The following is a 27634-nucleotide window of genomic DNA, read 5'->3' on the forward strand; positions in this document are numbered from 1 at the left end:
AGCTTTAAGCAAGAGGAGCAGGCTATTCATCTGTAATACAGCAGAGGATGACAGCAGGTGGAAACTACATCAGTGGAGGTGAATTTCATCCCACCCTGGGGAAGACCTTTCACACATAGGATCTGTCCAACAGTGGAATAGCCAAATTGTGAACAGCCAAATCTATCTGTCGTTAGAGATACTCAGATACAGGCTGGATGCTTGTCTTCTGGAGACAGTGAGAGGAGCCCCTGCTGGAGTCTGGGCTGCGTGAGTTTTCTCATCCCTCACAGCTCCTACGGTTTCTGACTTCAGTGTTCTCTATCCTTAGCGCTAATGTTAGTAATGATGAGAAAGGAATGAAAGTCTTGTTGACTGAGTTCCTTAATAATTGGGGAAGAAATGAAATGTCCGCCAGCCAGCCAGAGAGTACAAATTAAAATGGCAGTTTCCTTAAGTGTGTAAAGTACAGAAGTAGAATACTAGATCTGTACATGCAGTTTCATTTTTACTTTATAATTATTTTTTCCACAGAGCTTCTCTTAAGATCAGCCTTTCATGGGCATAATTTGAGACTTGTTAGCCTCAAGGATTGTTAGAGAGTTTATAGTGTTACACTCCATGTAAAAAGTAAAGGCTGCTATAGTGTAGAAGAAGGCAGGGATTTGTGTGTTAAAACTAGATTTCGCCCCCATCTCTGCCACTTGCTGTGTACAGTGGGAACTTTAATGATGAGATTTAATTTTCTCATCTGCTATTGGGGGCAGTGTTTACATTTCAGAATTGTATATATACTGGAAATAATTTATTCTAAGTTTAAAGCCTGCTGCAAAGCACATAGATGGCATAAAATTAATGCTAATTATTATTAGTAGCAACTATTCTGACAACATTGCTTAAATTGGAGGGTTTATTATTTATACGTGTGCAGCAAGGTAAGATGGGAGTTTATATCAACAAACCCATTTGTATCTTCAAGCTTTACAAATGCAGACCAGGAATTAACTACTTTTGTGTGGGTTTTTCCACACCACAGTTGTCTATTTCCATACCAACTGAGTGTCCAACAATTCAATTCAATTCTTACACTATCTCCCTGGAGTTAGTGTCAGATCTATAAGTTAAGAAGCTCAGTTTCATAAGACCCCCAAAGTAGACATCAGTTATTAAGTCCTGGGTCACCTGTTACCCTCTCTGCTGCTGCTAAGTCGCTTCAGTCGTGTCCGACTCTGTGCAACCCCATAGACGGCAGCCCACCAGGCTGCTCTGTCCCTGGGATTCTCCAGGCAAGAACACTGGAGTGAATTTCACAATGCATGAAAGTGAAAAGTGAAAGTGAAGTCGATCAGTGGTGTCCGACTCCCATCGACCCCATGGACTGCAGCCCACCAGGCTCCTCTGTCCATGGGATTTTCCAGGCAAGAGTACTGGAGTCGGGTGCTGACTTTGCTACAAATTCTGTGATTCCCATGACCCCCTTCTCAGGTTCAGTAATTCACTGGGTTGACTCACAAAACTCAGAAAAAAACATTGCTTACATTTACAGATTTGTCAAAAAGGATGCAACTCAGAAAGAGCTAAATGTAAGAGACGTATGGGCGGGTGCGGGGAGCTTCCACGCCCTCTGCAGGTGCACCTCCCTCCTGGTTCCTTGTGTTCACCCATCCGGAAGCTCACTGAACCCCTTTGTTTAGGGAGTTTATGGAGTTTCCATCACCTGGGAATGTTTGGTTGAATCACTGACATGGGTGGCTAACTCTGTCCAGTCTGTCTCTCTTGCCCAGATTGGGGGCAGAACCTGAAAGTTGCAAACCTGTAATCACAGGGATAGTTCCTCTTGCAACCACCTCCCATCCAGATGCTACTAGGCGCCCCCCCACCCCCAAGAGTCATCTTGTTAGCATCAACTTTGGTATGGTTGAAAGGGGCTTGTTTTGAATAACAGAAGACACTGCTCTAAGTTATGAAATTCAAAGGGTTTTAGGAGCTGTGTGTCAGGAACTGGATATAAAGACCAAATATATGTTTCTTACACTATCGTAGTTACTGTTCTTCATTCGGTAAGTCGTGTCCGACTCTTTGCGATCTCATGGACTGCAGCACACCAGGCTTCATGTCCTTCACTATCTCCCTGAGTTTGCTCAAACTCATGTCCATTGAGTCAGTAATGCCATCCAACCATCTCATCCATAGTACTATTACATAAAACTAGATTGTATTTTTAAAGTAGAGGGCTGAGTTTCAGAACATCAGTAGTGAATTCCCTCTAGGTCACTGGTTTGTTTCTTTATTGGGCTGTGATGCACCATTTTGATTCTTGATAATGTAAATAGCATTTGTTTTGAGATTCTTAGATGAAAGGTGCCATTGAAAACAGCTAGATGTCATTTTCCTCAGGGATCTTTATCAGATTCCAGTATCAGTTCTTTTTCTGCCTAGACTTTTGTCCTCAGATGACTGTACTCTAATCCCGTGACAGAGCTCATTCTTAATGTAATGTGACAAAAAGAGATCATTTTTCTAACAGTAATAAGACTTGTTTTTCTTAGACCTATTGGGTCATGAAATTTGGGTAGAGATGTCTTTCGGTAGTTTTACTTTTTTTTAACAGTAAACCACATGTGAATTTTCATAGGAAGAAAGGGTAAATTGTTTGGAATTCCAAATTCATTCCTACTTAAAAATTTTTTTCTGCACCTCTGTCTGCTTATTTTAATATGCTTGTTAGAGATGAGGTCACTGCCTTGTCCTAATAGAAAAATTCCTTTACAGAGAATGTAAGCCTTAAATAGGGCTTCTTTGGTGGCAGAGATGGTAAAGAATCTGTGTGCAATGCAGGAGACCCAGGTTCAATCCCTGGTCAGGAAGATCCCCTGGAGACAAGAATGGCTACCACTCCAGTATTCTTGCCTGGGAATCCCATGGACAGAGGAGCCTGGCGGCCTACAGTCCATGGTTGCAGAGTTGGACTCGACTGGGCGACTAAGCACGCAGGCCTCACGTGTTTGAACCTCTGTAGGAGTATCTTGGTATACAGAGTGATCACTGGTCTAAGAGTGCCTAGCTGAGTTCTCAGCACATATTCGGCACTCAGTAAACATCTGTTCTCTTCTAGGAGTTAGAAAGTCAGTTCTAGCCTTTGCTACCAGCTACCTATGTAAACCAACTAGAATCTCTGTGTGTGCTAAGTCTCTCAGTCCTATCTGACTCTTGGCGACTCTGTGGACTGTAGTGCACTGGGCTCCTCTGTCCTGTGGGCTAATAAAGGTTTACTAATGAAAACCATGCAGCCATGAAATTAAAAGACGCTTGCTCCTTGGAATAAAAGTTATGACCAACCTAGACAGCATATTAAAAAGCAGAGATGTTACTTTGCCAACAAAGGTCTGTCTAGTCAAAGCTATGGTTTTTCCAGAAGTCATGTATATGAGAGTTGGACCATAAAAAAAGCTGAGTGCCAAAGAATTGATGCTTTTGAACTGTGGTGTTGGAGAAGACTCTTGAGAGTCCCTTGGACAGCAAGGAGTTCCAACCAGTCCATCCTAAAGGAAATCAGTCCTGAATATTCATTGGAAGGACTGATGCTGAAGCTGAAACTCCAATACTCTGGCCACCTAATGGGAAGAACTGACTCATTGGAAAAGACTCTGATGCTGGGAAAGATTGAAGGCGGGAGGGGAAGGGGATGACAGAGGATGAGATGGTTGGATGGCATCACTGACACGATGGACATGAGTTTGAGCAAGCTTGGTTGGTGATGGACAGGGAAGCCTCGTGTGCTGCAGTCCATGGGGTCGCAAAGAGTTGGACATGACTGAGCGACTGAACTGAATTGACTGAGCGACTGAACTGAATTGAATAAATGAATCAGATGTACTCTCTTAAGATCAGAGGATTTCCCAACTACTCACCCAAATGTTGAAAGTGTTAGTCGCTCAGTAGTGTCCAAGTCTTTGCAACCCCAGGGACTATAGCCTGCCAGGCTCCTCTGTGCATGGGATTTCCCAGGTGAGAACATCGGAATGGGTAACCTTTCCCTCCTCCAGGGGATCTTCCCAACCCAGGGAGCAAACCCAGGTCTCCAATATTGCAGGCAGATTCTTTACAGTCTAAGCCACCAGGGAAGCCCAATCTCATGTCTTATCTTTTAAAATCCTGGCCCTAATCCTGCGACTCAGTTTATCCTTAGCCTTATTTTTAAACATTTAGTTTCAGTTGGCCTTCAAGTCAGTTTCTTGAAAGCAAGCACAGAGTCCCCAGATAGACTGAATCGGAAAGTGCCATGAAATAACCCATTCTCTGTGGCTTTAGCTGTTTCCTTGGCCACATGTTCTGCCTTCAGTTGAGTTACCTTAGATCTTCTCCTCATTTTTAGTTGGGACTGGCTGTTCATTAACAAGAAGATTTCTTAGCACCAGTCCAAACAGGATAGAATGGGAGCATCATAAAATGACTGATCATTTTTCTAGTCATGTAGATCCCTAAATGGTGCCATGTGCAGTATAGTTTGGGTTCCCGGGAATACTATTTAAGCTTTTTGTTGTTGTTGTTGTTCTCTTAAGATAGGTTTAGAAAAATTTGGCCAGTTGACCAAACTTTTAAAAAATGTCATATGTTTTTCCCTTGTTTACATGTGTCATATTTCAGACAATGAATTATGATTGTCAGTTTCTAATCTGATTTTATTTAGAGTTTGCTTAATTTCTTTTTGTACCTTGAGAATTTGCATTACTCTTTCAAGTATTCTGAAATAAGAATTGCCTTTTTCTCTTCTAGTTTGCAGAAATAACTTTTTTTTTTTACTGTGTTTTAGTAATTAAACTTTTTTTTTTTGTGGTCCTAAAATGAGATGACAGACTTGGCCATTTAAAAAGTAAACTAGAGAGGAGAGGGAAGAAAGGAATAGTTGAGGGAGATTAAGAGGTACAAACTTCCAGCTGCAAAACAAAATGTGTCATGGGTGTGAAATGTAAAATTGGGGGAGTATAGTTAATAACTTTGTAATATCATTTATGGTGATGTATTATAACTAGATTTATTATGGTGATCAGTTTGAAATGTACTATAGAAATACTGAATCACTGTGTTGTATAACAGGAGATAACATAGTATCATAGGTTATTCTTCAAAAACACAAACTTAGCAAAGATTAGGTTTGTTACTAGAGGTGAGGGGGATGGGTGGAGGTGAGGGGGCAGTTGAATAAAGGCAGTCAAAAGGTACTAGCTTCCAGTTATAGATAAGTACTAGGGATGTAATGTACAACATGATAAATATAATTAGCACTGCTTTATGTTATATATGAAAGTTGTTGAGGCGGTAAATCCTAAGAGTTTTCATCCCAAGAAAAAAATATTTTTCTCCTAGTGTTTTAATTTTGTTACCTATATGAGATGATGGATTTTTATTAAACTTACTATGATAATTTCATGATGTATATAAATCAAATTATGATGTATATTGTGCATTCTTCAAATCCATGAACATGGTATATCTTCCCATCTGTTTGTGTTGTCTTCAATTTCTTTTGTCAGTGTCTTACAGTTTTCTGAGTTTTTTAGGACTTCCTTTGTATAGTATCATGTTGTCTGCAAACAGTGACAGTTTTTCTTCTTCCTTTCCAGTTCAGATTAATCTGAAATTCCATCCCACATGGATGATTACCATTAAAATTTTGTAAACATTCTTCTATACTTGTCTCTTTACAAGTATATACACATATAGATGTGTATATATGAAGTAATTTTACATAGATAGGATAATATTATAATGCTGTTCTTCTTTTGCCTCAGGCATAGGTTTTGGAGATTTTTGTGTCAGTAAGAGACCAGTGTTAAAGATGGTATATTTCTTTCTGGACTGTGTTGCGCGGCTTATCTTATCTCTGAGTGTTCACTTACCAAGTAATATTTTGATATTTATTCCGTTTACCAAGGAGATTTTTACTGCTGAGTAAAGAAGGTACTGACTGACTGATAGTTACAATTCTGATTATAAATTAAAATATTAGTGCTATGGGACAGAAAAGTATGAGGCTTTGCATAATATGAACAACTTTTTTCCAGAGTATAGTTATCACTTTAGATAAGGTGGTATCCAGCTTTTGTGTGGACAGAGATAGTAGGTGTGGTGTGATGAATAGAAGGCTGGATTCAACTTTGACTGTTCCACCTGTTAGTTCTGAGATATTAGGCAAGTCTCTTAACCCTTTTTGAACTTTGGTGATGCAGACGGTAAAGAATCTGCCTGCAATGCAGGAGACCTGGGTTTGATCCCTAGGTCAGGAAGATCCCCTGGGGAAGGGAACGGCTACCCACTTCAGTATGCTTGCCTGGAGAATTCCGTGGACAGGTGAGCCTGGTCCCAAAGAGTCAGACACGACTTAGCGACTAACACTTGACCATTTTAGGATTTAGTTTCTTTGTTCATTAACTGAATAATTGACTTCTCAGATCTAGTCCAACTCTAAAACTTTTATGACCATAAAATAAGAGCCATCTTTTACCTTGGTTCATTGAGGTGTAACCTCTGCACTTCTACCTATCTTACTCAAGACGTGTGCCTAAGTCACTTCAGTTGTGTCCGACTCTGTGCAACCCCATAGACGGCAGCCCACCAGGCTCCCCCGTCCCTGGGATTCTCCAGGCAAGAACGCTGGAGTGGGTTCCCATTTCCTTCTCCAATGCATGAAAGTAAAAAATGAAAGTGAAGTCGCTCAGTCATGTCGAACTCTTAGTGACCCTATGGACTGCAGCTTACCAGGCTCCTCTGTCCATGGGATTTTCCAGGCAAGAGTACTGGAGTGGGGTGCCATTGCCTTCTCCAACTCAAGACGTGTAAATGGCCCAAAATGAAGGCCAGGGAGTATAGTCCTGAGACCCTTAGAAAAACCACAGAATGAAGCAATAGGTAGCGCTGTGTTAGTTTTTAGAGGAAGTGTGAACCTGTGAACTTCTTTTGCATGCTTTGCAACTGTTTCACAACCAGTTCTAGGTAGAAGTATTTTTCTTATTTGTGAATAAGAATATGGCATTGAGGATGGAGAGGCTATTGATTTGGTTGCTCAGTTTTCTAGCCGTATTCCGGGTGACTTGCTTGGATTGGTTATGTCCTCTTGGTGACTTGCTGGGTGACTTGCTTGGAACTAGAATTGGTTATGTCCTCTTTGTTTTCCTTACTTTTTTTTTACTCTCAGTAGAAAGATCTTGAGATTCAAACTCAATTGTCTGTGACACACATTGGTCAGATCAGTGATAGAAGAGAGTTGGAAGACCTGTTTTTCTTCTTCCTTTTGACAGAAGAAAATAAAGTGAATTACTTTACTTCTCCATGCTTGACTCTTTTTACTGAAAGAAAACAAAATCTGACTCTTCTTACCTCACATACCTTGGAATAATGAGGTCATTCTTTGGAATCTTTTTTAAAATGTCATGTAAAAAATTTGAGGTATAATTTCCAGTAAATGCACAAATCTAAGATGTATGTATAACTTACTGAATTTTTACATGTGTATGCTGCTCTATATGTAATCATCAGTTAGTTCAGTTGCTCAATCGTGTCTGAGTCTTTGCAACCCCATGGACTGCAGCACCCTAGGCTTCTCTGTCCATCCCCAGTCAGATCAAGACTTAGAATACTTTCCTCCCCGTAGGATTCCCTCATGCCCCTTTCCAGTCACCCTGTGCCCTGTTCAGAGCACATTTTGTGTAGAGCACACTTTGAGTGCTCTGTTATTCATCTTAAGAAGCCACTGAAAACAGATCTTGACATCGTTTATGTTTCATCAGTAATCTCAATCTTGAACCCTATAATAAAGTGTGATCTGTAGATAGTAAGGTCTTTAGCCTTTTAGATAAGACATAATTGTGTTAAAATGCTTCCCTGTGTGTATGTGTGCTTAGTCGCTCAGTTGTGTCCAACTTTGCAGCCCCATGGACTGTAGCCTGCCAGGCTCCTCTGTCCATGGATTCTCTAGGCAAGAATACTGGAGTGGGCTGCCATTCCCTTCTCCAGGGGATTTTCCCAACCCAGGGATCAAACCCGGGTCTCCCGCGTTGCAGGCAAATTCTTTACCACCCAAGCCACCAGGGAAGCCCACAGAGGGAGTAATTTTACATTGACAAAGAGGCAGTGTTGTGCGTTTTCTTCTCTGTGTAGACTTTTTCCTGAAAATTTTTAGGTGGTCTGAAAGTAAATTTATTTGGAACGTTGTAGGTAAGTGGGAAAAGGAAAGTTGGGTTTGGCTAAGTGAATGATGAAGTTGTTCCAGTTCTGTGAGTTCTGTTCTTCCTTCTAGCTGTTTCGTCTTGTCACCCTGTGAATAAGGCCTAACCTCATTTTTTACATCTAATATTTATTCAGTGTGGTTTTGTCTGAGGCACTGTGTGTGTGTCTTTCTAAACTGCTGTGGTGCAGTTTAGCTTTAGCTTACCTCATACTTCCACTATATGTATTACATGATTTTGTCTACTAATTTGCATATTTGTATCTTTCATTTTAGAAGTTGTAGATTTATGGAAAAGTTAAGCAAAGATAATATATAAAGTCTGTCATGCAGCTATTTTCCCTGTTGGCAATATCCTGTTAGTTTTATGGAGATAAATTTGATGTATTTTAAAATTTGCCCGTTTGAAGTGTACATTTCCGTTTTTAGTATATTCACAGAGGTGTACAACCATCACCACAATCTAATTCCAGAATATTTGCATCATCCCCAAAAGAAACTCTGTACCCCATTATCAATCCCATTTCTGCCCTCCCCCCAGCCCTTGTCCTAGGTAACCACTAATCTATTTTCTATCTCTGTGGGTTGTCTCTCCTGGACATCATATTATATAAATGAACTTTTATAATGTGTGGTCTTCTGTGACTGGTTTCTTTCATGTAGCATGTTTTCAGAGTTTATTCATTCTACAGCATGTATCCATTCTTTTTCCTTTTGCCAAATAACATTCAGTTGGATGGCTGTGCCATATTTTGTTTTCAATTTGTAGTTGATGGACATTAATTGATTCTACCTTTTGGCTATTGTGAACAGTGCTGGTGTGAAATCTGAATCCAAGGTTTTGTGTTGACTACATACACTTGCCTAGAAATGGAATTATCAAGTCCTGTGGTAACTCTTTGTTAAGGATTTTTGAGACATTGCCTGCCTGGGCCATTTTACATTCCCACCAGCAGGGTAGGATGGTTCCAATTTCTCTACATTCTCTTCAGCACTTGTTACATTGTCTTCTTATGATTTTAGCCATCCTAGGAGAAGGAAATGGCAACCCACTGCAGTGTTCTTGCCTGGAGAATCCCAGGGAAGGGGGAGCCTGGTGGGATGCCGTCTGTGGGGTCGCACAGAGTTGGAAACAACTGAAGCGATTTAGCAGCAGCAGTGAGTGTGAAGTTGTATCTTACTGTGGTTTTGACTTGCATTTCCCTAATGATTAGTGAAAGTCAGTCAGTCGTGTCTGAGTATTTGTCTGAGTATTTGCGACCCCATGGACTATTCAGTCTATGGAATTCTCCAGGCCAGAATACTGGAATGGGTAACTTTTCCCATCTCCAGGGGATCTTCCCAACCCAGGGATCAAAGCCAGGTCTCCCACATTGCAGGCAGATACTTTACCAGCTGAGCCACCAGGGAAGCTCAAGAATACTGGGGTGGGTAGCCTGTCCCTTCTCCAGGGAAACTACTCAACCAAGGAATCTGGGTTGAGAAACTAAGTGCATTTGGTTTATTTTCTCCCTGATTTGACTACACAGAAAATCAAAGATGGCTGGCAAAGCATGTTTCTTCAAATCTTAGATAGTCTACATTCCTTGGTTAGAGGAGTAAAGATTTTTTTTTTTGGAGTAAAGTTTTTAAAAAATGTTTTTATTGCTTGCTTTTGTGAGAAAAGTATAGATTTGTACAGCAAATATAAAAAAGACCCAGAGAAATATAAACTAGAAAGTTATAATTTCTATAGTTTATAGTGATAACCAGTGTTATAATTTTTAATATTTGCATGATAGACTGATGCAAATATACCTATAAATACATATGTGGATCTGGATAACAGGGTACATACTGTTTTGTTACAAGTTTTTTCCCCCACTGCAATTAGCAGTATATTATGAACAGATTTCTAATCATACAGTATTTTGTGGAGTTAAATTTTGACATCAAGTTATGAAACATCTATTTAAATGGTTGCTTCTTAATGATGACCAGTTGATTTATGAAGATAGGAGGGTGGAGAAATATTTAAATGTTAAACCTATGTATTTTTCAAATCATTGGATTCTTTTGTAGATTAAACTAGCTAATGGTAATTATTTTCTACTTTATGTCAAGAAGTATTTGCTTTGGCATCCAAAATTGTTTTTCTAGTTATCATTGGTGATGGATTGGTTAAAAATTGTACAGTTGCTCTGATGTACTCAGATAAACTGCTGAGTACTGGCGTTTGGATTATGGTCTTGATGGTTATTAATGGAAAGTTTGAAGTCTCTTGGAAAGTTTAACATGTATTTATTGAGCACCAACTGTGTGTCAGGCAGTGTAAAGGGGGCAAAAATTAAATGATAGAAGTCCTAGAGATATTTGTTTTTCCAGCAGGGGTGGGGTGGGTGGTACTGCCAAACTGCATTAGAACAAAGTCAAAAGGTAAATTTCCTAAAGTGCTGATTTATTTTTGTAGTTTATTTTATACTCAGATTATTTTCATTTCCATATTTCATATTGACTTTTTTTGCATTACCTTTAAATGATAAAATGATAAAAATGTATCTACATATTTTAAAAAATAATTGTTAGGAAAAAGGAAATATAACTTTGAAACATCACTTTTCTTCTTGAACATTTCAGTTCAGTTCAGTCGCTCAGTTGTGTCCCAACTCTTTGCGACCCCATGAATCGCAGCACGCCAGGCCTCCCTGTCCATCACCAACTCCCAGAGTTTACTCAAACTCATGCCCATCGAGTCGGTGATGCCATCCAGCCATCTCATCCTCTGTCGTCCCCTTCTCCTCCTGCCCCCAATCCCTCCCAGCATCAGGGTCTTTTCCAGTGAGGCAACTCTTCGCATGAGGTGGCCAAAGTACTGGAGTTTCAGCTTCAGCATCAGTCCTTCCAATGAACACCCAGGACTTACCTCCTTTAGGATGGACTGGTTGGATCTCCTTGCAGTCCAAGGGACTCTCAAGAGTCTTCTCCAACACCACAGTTCAAAAGCATCAATTTTTCGGTGCTCAGCTTTCTTCACAGTCCAACTCTCACATCCATACATGACCACTGGAAAAACCATAGCCTTGACCAGACGGACCTTTGTTGGCAAAGTAATGTCTCTGCTTTTTAATATGCTATCTATTGGTCATAACTTTCCTTCCAAGGAGTAAGCGTCTTTAAATTTCATGGCTGCAGTCACCATCCGCAGTGATTTTGGAACCCAAAAAAATAAAGTCTGACACTGTTTCCACTGTCTCCCCATCTATTTGCCATGAGATGGTGGGACCAAATGCCATGATCTTAGTTTTCTGAATGTTAAGCTTTAAGCCAACTTTTTCACTCTTGTCTTTCACTTTCTTTTTTTTTTTTTTCCAAATCTAAATATTTTATTATATACTTACACCCCAAATTGTATTTTTGCTATATACTTTTAACTTAAGGACATCTGTAAAATCAGTACATTACAGAAATCCTGAAATTCCACTAGCTATAAGCTATTTAAATACTACTTATACAAAGTATTTGGGGGGGGGGGTGGGGGGGTGGACAAAAGCTTATTTACGCATTCACTTTGCTATATACCTGAAACTAACACAACACCGTAAATCAACTACACTCCAATAAAAATATAAAAAAGTATTAAAGGAAAGCCAGCACCATATAAACAGCATACACTTAAATAAAAGATGAATGTTTTACAGAGTAATGTTTTTTATTCACTGATAAGCTAAAGGTCCATTTCAAGATGTTTCTTTCTTTTGTATGCTTAATGTGTTTTATTAGCAAGCAAAGCCCTATAAAGGATGGCATCATCTAGTCCTTAGACTCACATTCATCTTCATCTTGACTAATCTGGAAGTAACGAAGCTCATAAGTCTCCTTGTCAGATGCAACCACACGAAGCCAATCACAAAGATTGTTTTTTTTAAGGTATTTCTTGGTAAGGTACTTCAAATACCTTTTAGAGAACTGTTTCTCAGAAACGACTGTGATTTTATTCTTGAAGCGTTCAATGTGAACGACGTTCCCAAGATTTCCAGTTTTTCCATTCACTTTAAATCTTCTCCCGCAGAAACTGTTCAAAATTTCCAGAATCAAAAATTCCATCTTCTACTGGATGAGTAAGATCCAAATTAAACTTCCAGGTTGACTTCTTAGACTTCTTGTCTTTCTTCGGCGCCATCTTGATGGCTTGCCGTGCGATGAGAGAGCGTCTTTCACTTTCATCAAGAGGCTTTTTAGTTCCTCTTCACTCTCTGCCATAAGGGTGGTGTCATCTGCATATCTGAGGTTATTGATATTTCTCCCGGCAATCTTGATTCCAGCTTTTGCTTCCTCCAGCCCAGCGTTGCTCATGATGTACTCTGCATAGAAGTTAAATAAGCAGGGTGACAATATACAGCCTTGACGTACTCCTTTCCCTATTTGGAACCAGTCTGTTGTTCCATGTCCAGTTCTAACTGTTGCTTTCTGACCTGCATACAGGTTTCTCAAGAGGCGGGTCAGGTGGTCTGGTATTCCTATCTCTTTCAGAATTTTCCACAGTTTATTGTGATCCACACAGTCGAAGGCTTTCGCGTAGTCAATAAAGCAGAAATAGATGTTTTTCTGGAACTCTCTTGCTTTTTCGATGATTCAGCGGATATTGGCAATTTGATCTCTGGTTCCTCTGCCTCTTCTAAAACCAGCTTGAACATCTGGAAGTTCTCGGTTCACGTATTGCTGAAGCCTGGCTTGGAGAATTTTGAGCATTACTTTACTAGCGTGTGAGATGAGTGCAGTTGTGTGGTAGTTTGAGCATTCTTTGGCATTGCCTTTCTTGGGGATTGGAAAGAAAACTGACCTTTTCCAGTCCTGTGGCCTCTGCTGAGTTTTCCAAATTTGCTGGCATATTGAGTGTGGCACTTTAACAGCATCATCTTTCAGGATTTGAAATAGCTCAACTGGAATTCCATCACATCCACTAGCTTTGTTCATAGTGATGCTCTCTAGGGCCCACTTGACTTCACATTACAGGATGTCTGGCTCTAGGTGGTGTATCTTGAATATTTAAGACTTTAATATTGTTAAAATTATATTGTCCGTGAAAATTTTGCAGTGTTTATGGCAAAGTGAATGAAATTATACTATGAACAAACCAGAATCTTGGACAAAATTTGAAATAGGGATTATAAGATTATTTTTGTTCCTTTAAATCACTGCTATCAGATTATTTTTCTATCCCCACTTTGTCTTATACTATATTTATATTGAATTACTGCTTTGACAGTATGAGAAGAAATAATGAAATATAATTTTGCAGATATATATATGTCTATATATAAATTTAAATCAGGTACCAGGTACTTTATAGTTACTTAAACTAAAAAATCATTAAAGCTATCGGAAAAAATCCTAAATTGGACCTGTACCTATGAATAAGAAAGTTTTCCAACAGATATGTTGGAAACCAAGAGGCAGTCAGGCAAAACAAGATAATTTGGGGTTTGTATGTTTTAACCCTTTCATTCTTTTTCTCAGCGACTTAATCTCCATATATGCTTGCAGGTGTTTATATGTGAGAACATGAAAAAAAATTTTGTTTTGATTCTGACTACTGCAAATAGTGGGCTTCCCTTGTAGCTCAGTTGGTAAAGAATCTGTCTGCAGAGCAGGGGACCCGACTTCGATCCCTGGGTTGAGAAGATCCCCTGGAGAAGGAAATGGCAACCCACTCCAGTATCCTCGCCTGGAAGATCTCATGGACAGGGGAGCCTGGTGGGCTGTAGTCTATGGGGTCGCAAAGTGTTGGGGATGACTGAGCGACTAACACTTACTTTACTTACTTATTGCAAATAGTAGTCCTTATGAGGCCTTTTCTCCTTATAAGGGCATTATGTAAAATGAGAGATTATACTGCAAAATGATTGTTGTTATTTAGTTGCTCAGTCGTGTCTAACTCTTTGTGACCCCACTGACTGTAGCCTGCCAGGCTACCTGTCAGTGGAATTCTCCAGGCAAGAATACTGGTGCGGGTTGCCATTTCCTCCTCCAGGGGACCTTCCTGACCCAAGGACTGAACCCACTTTTCTCATGTCTCTTGCCTTGGCAGAGAATTCCTTACCACTAGCACCACCTGGGAAGCCACTATCAAATATTGGCTGTTATTCCCTTTGCTGTACAATATATCCTTATAGTTTTTTTTTTTTAACCCAATAGTTATGTTGTGCTTATTGCATACCAGGCTGCCCTCTAAGTGTTAGACATTTAATCTTCACAATTCTGGGAGAGTAGACACTGTTGTAAGCCATGAGGAAATTGTAGGTTGACAAATAAGTTGTGGTTGGTGCTGCAGTACTGTGAAACCTTTTCTTTACAGTCTGGATATGTTTGCACTTCACACATTTGCAGACTTACCACATCTTTGCAAGCTTTCTTCTGTCAGGTTCCAGCAATAGGTTATTGGTAATTTTATCTGATTACCTCTAGAGGGCTCGATAGATTTTGGGATAAGTAAAAGTCCAGGCGCAGTGCTTCAGTCTAACTCTTCATTAGAAAAATTTGGAACATATGATAGGTGTTGGTTAGGTAAGCTGTTAGGTTAGGTAAGTTAGGATTTTATAAATCCTCTATTTTGTCAATTCTGAGAGGAACGCCTTTTTTTTTTTGGCATCATAATGTGTCGATATTGTGTACATTTAATATGACAGCATTTCTCTTCAAAAAGCTGTTATTTAGGTATAGATGTCCCCCACCCCTTTAGGTGTGCCTGTTAATCAATTGATGAGATCTTGTACCAAGGCAGTACAGTCGTGTTTTGACCATTTGACTCTATTTTTTGCCTAACAAGCACGATCAGCCTGTCGTTCTTGGCCCTGTGCATAGTCTTTGCCTGTTTAGTGCTGAGAGCTAGATTTCCTTTTAGCCAGCTAAGACTGAAGTTGCTGTGGGTTCCGAGGCTTGATTTTGTATCCTCACTCTTTTCTTTAGACTTCCTGCAAGGATATCTTGATGACTCAGAGACAGATGTACCTATGTGTTTTGCCTTACTAGCTACTGCTAATTGAAGTGAATCAGCTAGTTGTGGGGGTAAGTTAGCAAATACTTTCACTGGAAACAGGACCAGAATTAAAACCTGAAAGTCCAACGGTAGTTAATGTTTATTGGATACATTCAAAACATTGTTTTATTATGGGAACACACTTCTACCTGTGTCCTTGTCCTTGTTCCCTGGTAACCATGCATGAGCTGTCCATCTCTGTAGTTTGGTCATTTTGAGGATGCTATATGCATGGAATCATTTGAGATTTGCTTTCTTTTTTCATTCACTAAGCATAATGCCTTTAAGATCTTCTCAGGTCTTTATGTGTGTCAGTGTTAATAGTTCTTTCTGTTTTATTGCTGAGTAGTGTTTCATTATATGGATGTACTGGAGTTAAACATTTGTCTGTTGAGGTATGTTTGCCTTGCTTCCAGTTGGGGTACTGTCAGTAATGCTGCTATGAACATTCATGTACAAGTTTCTACATGAACATATATCTTTTTTTTCAGATAAATGACAAAGAATATGATTGCTGGGGTGTATGATAACTAAATATTTAATTTCATAGAAAACTACCAAACTTTTCCGTAAGAGCTGTGCCGTTTTACACTACCAGCAGTGTGATGAGTCTACTGAGACTTTCTTATTGCTTGTTCATTCTTGTCATTTAAATGGTGCTGAAAATTTTATGTGAGGAAAATCATAAAAAATAAGGTGTGTGCATTATTGACGTAGTTGTTTTACCAGTATATAGTTGCTCTCAGGAGATTAAAATTAGTAGTTCTAGGTTCTTTGCTTGGGCAGTCTTTCGTTGATCTCATTGAAGTGATGAATAACTGAAGAATGAGGTAGTTTTTTTTAACTGAACTTTCATGCTCCATCATTTGACCATTTTGGAATCTAAAGAACTGATGCTTCTTTCTCTTTAACTCTCTTAATGTCTCTAGAAATGTGTATCTTTCCCTAAATTGTTAATAATTTCTGATACTACAACTCCTGCTTATTGTAGGATACCTTATATTTTTTCATTCATTTGCCTTTTTATTTTGTCATGAATTATTTTATCCATTCTTTTAATGACTTGATATGGTATTTTTTTTTAATGACTTGATATGGTATTGAAACACCAATTAAAACTGTGCTCACTATCAAAACCGGCAAAACAGGCAAACAGGTTGCCTAAGCAACCATATCTATACACAGGCCTTACTCAGTCACTGAAATAGCATGGATTTTTTTAGGCCAAGGAAACTATCCAAGAATTTTGTGAATAAGGCTGAGTATTGACCTTGCCAGAATTCATGGGGAAGATGTCTGTCTTTTTGTTTTGTGTGGTGGAAGAGGGTGTTTCATCCAAACATTGCCCTGGTTTCTTCTCCTTTTTCTACTGAGGGCTTTCTGTTTTTTAATGTCTAGAGATTTAAACTTCTTAAAAAAATTGTTTTTTAGTTTTTAACTATTTTATACTGGAGTGTAGTTGATTTACAATGCTGTGTTTCAGGTGTACAGCAAAGGGGTTCAGTTATTTATGTATACACACACACACACACACACACACATATTAATGTTTTTTTCTTTTTCAGATCCTTATCCCATACAGGTTATTGCAGAGTATTGAGTAGAGTTCTCTGGGCTATACAGTAGGTCCTTCTTGATTATTTTATATGTAGTAGTATGTATATGTTAATCCCAAACTCCTCATTTATCCTCTCCCCCCTTTCCCCTTTGGTAACCATAAGTTGGTGTTCTAAATCTGTGACTTACTTAGACAAGAGTGGTGTTAGTAGAGAGGATAGAAAGGAAATAATTCAAGAATATTTGGGAAGCAAGTTGATCATTTTGTAATGTATAGAAACATCAAATCACTATGTTGAACTCTAGGAACATACATAGTATTGTAGGTCAACCATACTTCAACAAACAGACTTATAGAAAAAAGATCAGATTTGTGATCACCAGAGGTGGGGAGGGGGTGGAGGATTGGATGAAAGTGGTTAGAAGGGTCAAACTTCTAGTTATAAGGGCTTACCTGATAGCTCAGCTGGTAAAGAATCTACCTGTAATGCAGGAGACCCGTTTGATTCCTGGGTCGGGAAGATCCGCTGGAGAAGGGATAGGCTATCCATTCCAGTATTCTTGGGTTTCCCGGGTGGCTCAGCTGGGTAAAGTATCTGCCTGCAATGTGGGAGACCTGGGTTGGATCCCTGGGTTGGGAAGATCCGCCGGAGAAGGGAAAGGCTACCCACTCCAGTATTCTGGCCTGGAGAATTCCATGGACGGTATAGGGTCACAAGGACTCGGATGTGACTGAGCGACTTTCACTTTTACTTTCTAGTGATAAGATAAATGAGTACTCAGGATGTAATGAGAAGCGTGATTAATTACTACTGCAGTATGGTAGGTATATGAACATTGTTAGAAGAATAAATCCCATGAGTTCTTACTACAGGAAGAGCTTTTCTCTCTTTCTCTAGATGAGATGATGACTATCCACCAAATGTATTGTGGTGATCATTGCATGATGTATGTGAGTCATATTACCCTGCACACCTTAAATTTACACCATGAAAGTGAAAGTTGTTCAGTCGTGTCTGACTCTTTGCAACCCCATGAACTATGCAGTCCATGGAATTCTCCAGGCCAGAATACTAGAGTGGGTAGCCTTTCCCTTCTCCAGCGTATCTTCCCAACCCAGGGATCCAACCCAGGTCTCTCGCATTGCAGGTGGATTCTTTACCAGCTGAGCCACCAGGGAAGCCCTAAAACTTATATTATGTTGTATGTCAAATAGCTCAGTAAAGCTGGAAGAAAAAAAGAATGGCATTTAGGTGGCATTTGGTGAGGGACAGAGAATGTAAAGGACGGAGAGAGAGAACTCGGGTTTCTCTGTCTTAGGCAACTTAGTGCCCCTCACAGAAAAAGGGAATACTGAAAGAAAACAGGTGACCGCTTTATTTTGTTTTCCAAGAAGATCGCAAATTAGGTGTAGAACTTGAGGTACTCTATGGTGATACCTGGAAGGAGATGTCTTAATGAGGTGAGAACTCATTGGTTAGATTTAGATATATCCTCTTATGTGTTTCAGTCAGTTCAGTCACTCAGTCGTGTCTGACTCCTTGTGACCCCACGAAGTGCAGCATGCCAGGCTTCGCTGTCCGTCATCAACTCCCGGAACTTGCTCAAACTCATATCCATCGAGTCTGTGATGCCATCCAACCATCTCATCCTCTGTCCTCCCCTTCTCCTCCTGCTTCAATCTTTCCCAGCATCAGGGTCTTTTCCAGTGAGTCAGTTCTTTGCATCAGGTGGCCAAAGTATTGAAGTTTCAGCTTTAGCATCAGTCCTTCCAATGAATATTCAGGACTGATTTCCTTTAGGATTGACTGGTTGGATCTGGCAGTCCAAGGGACTCTCAAGTCTTCTCCAACACCACAGTTCAAAAGCATCAATTCTGCGGTGCTCAGCTTTCTTTATAGTCCAACTCTCACATCCATACATGACTACTGGGAAAACCATAGCTTTGTCTAGACGGACCTTTGTTGACAAAGTAATGTCTCTGCTTTTTAATATGCTGTCTAGGTTGGTAGGTTGGTCATAGCTTTTCTTCCAAGGAGCAAGCGTCTTAATTTCATGACTGCAGTCACCATCTGTAATTTTAATGCTTTCTAGAAATACTGTCCTCTTGCTCATGTTTCTCATGTTGGCAAATAATTAAGGATGTGTTATTAATTGATATTTGCCGTTAATAATAATATACTCTCCCTACCTAACAACCCCTTCCCCTCCCACAAACCATCTTATTTTGATTTTAGAATTTTGTAAAATGTTAAGATGAAAAAGACCTCATTGCTCAGGAGCATGTTACCTAATGGAATCAACATAGAAAAATAAAAAATAGCTCTCTGCCTGGTATTATTTGGCTTTGAGTTGTATTGTTCTCTGCTTACGCTGGCTGGTTTATAATTTGATGAAAGTAGCATATTTGAGTATTGTTATTCTAATCATTAAAAAAAGTTAAAATATATAGATTTTCATTGTATTGTCTTTTATAACTTTAAGTTGCCTTCATTTCTATGGAGCAGATGCTCGTTCGAAGGAATTTGTATGACAGTCTTTTTCTGTTTATCCTGCTGGAAGTTTGATCCACTCGGTTGACAGCTTTATTTTTCTTTCCTCAAAAGCCAGCACTAGGCCCACAGGAAGGAAAGGAACCTAAGCTGGAGCCAAAGGCTGGTGTCGCATAGGCCTGTGGGGGTGCACGGTCAGAAGCTTTGCAATTGCTTGGCCTGGATCTGTCAAAACAGGTTTGGTGGGCTCTGGCTGTGCCATGGTTTATTTATATGCCCTCAGAGTAGTGATCCTGGGAATGAATGCATTGTGAGTGCAGTTTGGAAAATTGTTGTAGATTGCTCCAGGAGGGGAGAAAAGCCCCCTGAGAAACCCCACTGTGGAACAGGTCTTGGGCTCACTGGTTTAGTTTTCTGTGAGTGCGACCCAGCAATTAAACCCTTGCCACATTTCAGCAGCCACCGTCAGGTTTTTGGAAGCAAGTTGGTTCACGGAAGACAGAATGTGAGGTTAAATATATCTTAGCTCTGGCCGGAGTAGATACTGTTAAAACATGAGTGAGATGGATATAAAATAAGTCTTCTCTGCTGGTTTCAGGAAAGCATAGTGGGAAAAAAAAAAGCAGGATTCTTTTCTAATTTCTGTGGATCCAGCTAGGATATTACATCTTGCATTTTTAAGACATTTAAAAGTACAGACAAAAGGACAGGACAGTGTATATTTGAACAGTGTTAAGTACAAAAACAGGAATTGATGGGGTAGTAGTATGGTTCCATATTTTCTACCATTATTTTCTCCCAGGACTTAGCCTTTGTTACACATTATGCATTTATCTTTCTTTACAAAAGAAATGCCGACTTTTCAGTGAAGTACTAACGGTTTTCAGATGGCACTTAATCTGAGTGTTAATTAGAAAAGAATTTACAATTTTGCATTAAATGTAACCTTTCTTACATCTTAGGCTTCCCTGATGGCTCAGCTGGTGAAGAGTCTGCCTGCAATGCAGGAGACCTGCCTTTGATCCCTGGGTTGGGAAGATCCCCTGGAGAAGGGGATCCCCGCCTGGAGAATCCCATGGACGTCGCAGAGAGTCAGACACGACTAAGCGACTTTAACTTTCACTTTTCTTTCTTACATCTTACTGTTAAGTTGTCAAGAGATTTTTGATGAGTGATTCAGTCTCCTTACTCTTTGTAGATCTGTTCAGAGTCTTGAGGTAGTCTTGGTAGGTTTTGTGTTTCTAGGAATCTGTCCATTTCATCTTGGTTGTACGATTTGTTGGCACACAGTTGTGCATAATATACTCTGGTAACCCTTTATATTCCCATAGAGTTTTCCTCACTTCTCGTTTCTGATTTTGGGTCTGTCCTCTCTTTAGCAGTCACTCTAGCTCAGAGTTTGTCAGTTTTGTTGCTCTTTTTTCAAGGAATCATCTTCTAGTTTTGTTGATTTTCTGTGTTGTTTTTCTCTTCTCTGCTTCACTGATTTCTGCTCTCATCTTCGTTATTTCCTCCCTTCTCTACTTTTGCATTTAAGTCCTCTTATTCTAGTTCTGTAAATTATAAAATTATGTTTTTTCATTTATGATCTTTCTTGTTTGTTAATGTGGGGGTTTATAAATTTCTGCCTCAATGCTGCTTTCTAAGTGTCCCATAGGTTTTAGAATGTCATGTTTTCATTTTTATTCGTCTCTAAGTTTTTGCTAATTTCCCTTGTGATTTCTTTGATTCATTTGTTAATTTAATAGTGTGTGGTTTTCACACATTTGTGAATTTCCAGTTATTGTTCTGTTGTTATTTTCTAACTTCATCCCATTCTGATTGAAGATAGTTTGTGTGCTTTTAAAATATATTGAGACTTAATTTGTGAGCTGTTATGTGGTCTGTCCTTAAATGTATCCCACATACATTTCAGAAGAATGTGTATGCAGTTGCTTTTGAATGTCTTAGTCTTCAGTGTCTAGCTACCAATAGTGGGGGTAAGGGGTAGGGAGATGGATTGGGGGAAAAAGGGTCAGTTCAGTTCAGTCGCTCAGTCCTGTCCGACTGTTTGCAACCCCATGGACTGCAGCACGCCAGGCTTCCCTGTCCATCACCAACTCCTAGAGCTTGCTCAAAGTCATGTCCATCGAGTTGGTGATGCCATCCAATCATCTCATCCTCTGTCATCCCCTTCTCCTCCCACCTTCAATCTTACCCAGCATTAGGGTCTTTTCCAATGAGTCAGTTCTTCACATCAGGTGGCCAAATTACTGGAAAGAAGGATACCAAATAAATCCCTTGGAAGTCACTTAGCTGGAGAGAGAGGGCCTTGCACCTACTGGGGGTCAGAGGGATGGGGAGGAAAGATGCAACAAAAATGAGCGCCTGTCTCTGCATCTTTGTGATCAGAAGCAACAGTCAGTGGTCAGAGCATGGATCACATAGATCTTGGAGGACAGAGTCTTTTTTGCCCACGCGAGCTCCCATAAGCTGTGTCCAAGCTGCTCTGGAACCTTGCCCAGCTGACTTTCGTGTTGCTGGAGGAAGCTGTGTAGCTGCTACAGTGCTAGGAGTTGAAATTGAAATTAAATGCAACTTACTGTCCAAGCCTTCCCCGTAGATTCCATAGTTCCAAAATACAGCAGACAGATTCTACCAGTGCATTTGTTGTCTTGTAGTTATCAACTACTCACTGGACAGTCTCACTTTGACCATATTTCTCACTTTTAATGGAGCACTGTATCTTGGTATCTTGTATTCTCATGTTTGCATGTTCATCCATTCACAGAACAGTTTAAGCCAAGGCACTAGAGCTACCCATTCTTTTTGGTCACCGTGCTTTTAGTCAGATCCTCTTGCTTCAGCCATATTTACTGACTAAACTCAAATGAAGTGAAGTGAAGTGAAAATTGCTCAGTCGTGTCCGACTCTTTGTGACCCCATGGACTATAAAGTCCATGGATTTCTCCAAGCCAGAATACTGGAGTGGGTAACCTTTCCCTTCTCCAGGGGATCTTCCCAACCCAGGGACTTAACCAGGTCTCCAGCATTGCAGGCAGATTCTTGACCATCTGAGCCACAAGGGAAGCTCAACTCAAGGAAATGTGATAAAGCTATATTTGTGACTGAGGTGATTGCATTTTTCAAAGTAGTAAATATCTGTTGAACTTACTTGATTATGTCTTTCTCATTTCTGGCTGAACTCTTGGGTTTCTTGTCTATGCATTTATAAACCAAGGAGGTCAAGAGAAAGGTTTGTTTTGGGTGTGAATGACCGGGCTGGGAAAAGATGTTGCTAAATCACAAATACCCTTAGGAGGTAGCCAGAAAAATGTTGTCCTTTATAAAATAGAAGCATGAGAAGAAATGATGACTTCAAGAATAGAACTGTTGAATAAATTTGCAGTGTAGCAAAGCATAAAGTATGTGTTACCACTGAAACCATTTCAGATGACCTACAGTGAAGGAGAAAGAGCATAAGTTGAAGATGTTTTTTAAAATCCAAAAAAAACATGACTAAGTTTTATTCCTAAACTTTGTGTTCATCCATTTACTCTAGAGAGATTTAAGATTGGCTCTGGGTCAGTTGAGCAAGTTTGACATTCTCCAGCCTTATTGAAATGTAGCATTTATGTTATGTGTGCCTACGTGCTCAGTCACTTCAGTCATGCCTGACTCTTAGTGACCCCATGAACTGTGGCCCTCCAGACTCCTCTGTTATGGAATTCTCTAGGCAAGAATACTGGAGTGGGTTGCCATGCCCTCCATCAGAGGATCTTCCTGACCCAGGGGTTGAACCTGCGTCTCCTGTATTGCAGTTGGAGTCTTTACCCACTGGGCCTCCTGGGAAGCCTGCTATTTATATGTAACATTAATTAATAATAGACACTAGTGTATGTTTATTTTGAGTATTCTTTCCTGTTTTGAATTACATATCATGACTACTTGATGTAAGAAATTTGGAATTAAGATTTTTTAATTGAAGTATAGTTGGAAAATTCAACAGTGGCCACAGGACTGGAAAAGATAAGCTTTCATTCCAATCCCAAAGAAAGGCAATGCCAAAGAATGTTCAAACTACCTCACAATTACACTCATCTCACACACCAGCATATTAAAAGCAGAGACATAACTTTACCAACAGAGTTCTATATAGTCAAAATTATGGTTTTTCCAGTAGTCATGTATGGACATGAGAATTGGACCACAAAGAAAGCTGAGTGCTGAAGAATTGATGCTTTTGAACTGTGGTGCTGGAGAAGACTCTTGAGAATCCCTTGAACTGCAAGGAGATCAAACCAGTCAACCCTAAAGGAAATCAGTCGTGAATATTCATTGGAAGGACTGATGCTGAAGCTGAAGCTCTAACACTTCGGCCACCTGATGCAAAGAACTGACTCCTTGGGAAAGACCTCATGCTAGGAAAGATTGAAGGCAGGAGGAGAAGGGGATGACAATGGATGAGATGGTTGGATGGCATCAGAAACTTGATGCACATGAGTTTGAGCAAGCTCTGGGAGTTGGTGATGGACAGCGAAGCCTGGCGCGCTGTAGTCCATGGGGTCACAAAGAGTCAGACACGACTGAGCGACTGAACTGTACTAATTGACAATGTTGTGTTAGTTTCTCGTGGACAGCAAACTGATCCAGTTATACATATATGTGTGTATATATTCCTTTTCAGATTCTTTTCCATTTTAGGTTGTTACAAGATATTGAACATAGTTATCTGTGCTGTACAGTGGGCCTTGTTTATCTGTTTCAGTAATGTGTATCTTTTGAGTCCTAATTTCCCAGTTTATCCTCACCCACTTTCACCTTTGGCAACTGTAAGTTCGTTTTCTCTGTGAGTCTGTTTCTGTTTTGTAAATAAGTTCATTTGTATCATTTTTTTTGGATTCCACATATAAGTGATATTCTGTGATATTTGTCTTCTCTGACTTACTTCACTGAGTATGATACTCTCTAGGTCCATCCTTGTTGCTGCAAATGGCATTGCTTCATTCTTTTTATGACTGAGTAGTTTACCATTGTGTACATGTGCTACATCTTATTTATCCATTCCTCTACTGATGGACATTTAGGTTGCTTCCATGTCTTAGTTATTATTCATAGTGCTGCTATGACTATTGGGGTGCATGTATCTTTTTGAATTAGAGTTTTCCCCAGATGTATGTCCAAGAGTGGTATTGCTGGGTCATATGGCAGCTCTGTTTTTTCTTGATAGCTTTTTAGGGAAAACTCCATACTGTTTTCCATAGCGGCTGAACCAAAAAGTGCACTTACACATTGGAAAAGTCTTTATTTCCTCTTCACTTACGAAGGATATTCTCACTAGATATAGAATGCTGGTTGAACAGTCTTTTTCTTTCAACATTTTAAAGTTGCTAAACCCCTGTTACCTTGCTTGCAAAGTTTCTGACAGCAAGGTTATTATAATCCTTATCCTTGTTCCTCTGTATATACTGTTTTCCCCTGTCTGGTTGCCTTCACGATTTCCCTTTTTCTTTTCAGCTATTTGAATATGATATGCCTAGTTTTTTGGGTTTTTTTAAAGTCTTGTTTGACACTTTTGGACCTTCTTAAATCTGTAGTTTGGTGTCTTGTCACTTAACCATTCGAATATTTCTTCTGCTCTGTTCTTTCTTCTCCAGGCATTCTGAGTATATTACACTATTTGATATTTTCCCACAGTTCTTGGATATTTTCTCTTGTTTTATTTTCCTACTTCTTTTCTTCTTTACATTTCAATTTGAGTAATTTCTATGAGCCTGTCTTCAAGTTCACAGATTCTTTTTTTAGCTGTTTCAAATCTACTAAAAGAATTTGTTGTTGATTACCATGTTTTTCTTTCTAGGATTTCCACTATATTCTTTATGATTTCCACGTCTCTGTAAAACTACCTGTCTGATCTTGCATGTTGTCTACCTTTTCCGTTAGTCTTCACCATATTAATCATGTTTTAAATTCTCTGATAACTCTCATACCTGTGGCATTTCTGAGTCTAGTCCTGATGATCGCTTTGTTTCTGCAAAACTATGTTTTTATTACCACCTTTGGCATGCTTCCTAAGTCCTTGTTGAAAGGTGTCCATTTTGTGTAGAACAGGAAATACTGAGGTGAATATCTGGTATGCTTAGAGAAGACTGCAAACTTCCTACTGCTGAGCCTTTAAGGTAGAATTTAAATTAATCTGTTAGGGGTTGGGCTATGTTTAAAGAGTATCATTGCTATGGTTACCAGCATTGATACATGTTGTTGCTATGGAAACCAAAGACTTCAAATTTCCCTAGTGTCCATTATATCCCTGCTTAGCTTTGGGTTTTCTGTTTGTGCTGTTTCACACAGTGAGTTTGTTTCTTGCAGCTGTATTTCATTATGTTTACTCAACGCTTGTTAGCAGAGACCATTACTTTGCTGACAAAGGTCCGTCTAGTCAAAGCTATGGTTTTTCCAGGAGTCATGTATGGATGTGAGAGTGGACTATAAAGAAAGCTGAGTGCCAAAGAACTGATGCTTCTGAACTGTGGTGTTGGAGAAGACTCTTGAGAGTCCCATGGACTGCAGGGAGATGAAACCAGTCAATCCTAAAGGAAATCAGTCTTGAATATTCATTGGAAGGACTGATGGTGAAGCTGAAACTCTAATACTTTGACTACCTGATGCAAAGAACTGACTCCTTGGGAAAGACCTCATGCTAGGAAAGATTGAAGGCAGGAGGAGAAGGAGATGACAGAGGATAAGATGGTTGGATGGCATCAGCAGCTCGATGGACCTGAGTTTGAGCAAGCTCTGGGAGTTGGTGATGGACAGGGAAGCCTGGCGTGCTGCAGTCCATGGGGTCGCAAAGAGGCAGACACGACTGAGTGACTGAACTGAACTGAATTGTTAGCATTATAGTGGAGGGTGGGGGGAGTTCTGTGATGATCTGGTAAGCCTCAGATTTAGGCAGGCACTAGAACCTGGGTCTCAGAGGTGTGGCCCTCATAAAACTTTCTAGGAGTGGAGTTGTTCCCCTTCTTTTCTCTTCCTCAACTGCTGTGTCTATCTTAGGTTTTATCCTCCCTCCCCCTTTTTAAGCTTAGGTTTTTTAAAAATAAATTTTAACCAATAGTAGTTTATTTTTTGTTTAAATTTCCTATTCAAAGCAGCCTTCTCTGCCCCTGTATTTTATTTTTTTGGCTTCACCATGTGGCATGCAGAATCTTCGTTCCCTGCAGTGGAAGCACGGAGGCTTAACCAAACTGGACCACCAGGGAAGTCCTTAAGCTAATAGGGGAGATTGATTTGGGCTGATTGGCGTTGACTTGCCAAGCTCCGCAAGGGTGGGGGCTGGGATAAGGAGCTTCTTTTCATTCTCTCAGATTCTCTCCACCTCCCCCCCGCCCCCCAGCAGCCTTTTGAGGTTCCTGGCGGAAAAGCCTCTGATAGGGGGTAGACACTCTCATGATGGCAGTCCCTTGAGACTTTGCACTCTGACATTAGCCCACATTCAGTCTCCAGCAGTTGGTCAAAACTTGTGCTTTAATCTTCCTGACTGCAGTGGGATTCTTTCATGCTCTTGGGGCTGTATTTCGTTTGGTTAGAAAGCTTTACCTCTAGGATTTTAGGTGCTTGTCCAGCCTCTGTGTTGCTCCATCCCTGTTGCATCGCCTCCAGGTTGGGTCAGGAGACATTGTGGGTGGTGGGGAGAGAGTGGTTTCATCTACTCTTTCTGAACCTTAGGAGTCCACATTGTGGTCAGAGAATAACTTGTGAGACTTGCTTTAGTGCTTAGCATATGGGTCACTTTTTGTAAGTGATCTCTTTGAGCTTGATAGCGTATTCTGCAGTTATTGGGTACTGTCTTATACAAATGTCTGTTTAGGTCCCCAGTTTGTTAACCATGCTATTCAAATCTGTATCTCTTATTTTTCCTCTGATTTAGGTCATTTATTCTGTCAATTATGAGAGATGTTAAAAATTTCTCCATTATGATTTTAGGTATATTTCACTTCCAGTAGTTCTGCTGAGTTGTGCTTTATGCATTTGGAGGCTGTGTTATTACTTGCATATAAATTTTAGATGATGTCTTTCTAGTGAATTCTGCATTTAATCCTGTGACTTATATTACCTCTGTTAATGCTTTTTGAATTGCAGTCTTATTTTGAGTACTACTAATAAAGCTTGAGCAGCTTTTGTTTAGATTATTTTTGTTAACCCTTTCTATGCATTTTATTTTAATTGTTCTCTATATTGGGCATGATTCTTTTACACATCATAATAGAAGAATTTTTTTTTTGGCCACGTCACAGGACTGTGGGATCTTAGTTCCCCAACCAGTGAATGAACTGGGTCACCACTGTGAAAGTGCTGGGTCCTAACCACTGGACCACCAGGGATTGA

The 27634-nt window shown here is 39.8% G+C and overlaps 1 protein-coding gene and 1 pseudogene across 10 annotated transcripts in view; one reads left to right on the top strand and one right to left on the bottom strand.

Moving 5' to 3' along the window:
• TMCC1 (transmembrane and coiled-coil domain family 1) overlaps positions 1-27634 on the top strand; it is a 152260-nt gene that overhangs the window by 12480 nt on the left and 112146 nt on the right. The gene's annotated exons all lie outside the window — the stretch shown is intronic.
• LOC122683283 lies at positions 11873-12370 on the bottom strand (annotated as a pseudogene).

Source organism: Cervus elaphus, chromosome 24 (assembly GCF_910594005.1).
Source record: "Cervus elaphus chromosome 24, mCerEla1.1, whole genome shotgun sequence".
In the NCBI taxonomy this organism is placed as follows: domain Eukaryota; kingdom Metazoa; phylum Chordata; class Mammalia; order Artiodactyla; family Cervidae; genus Cervus; species Cervus elaphus.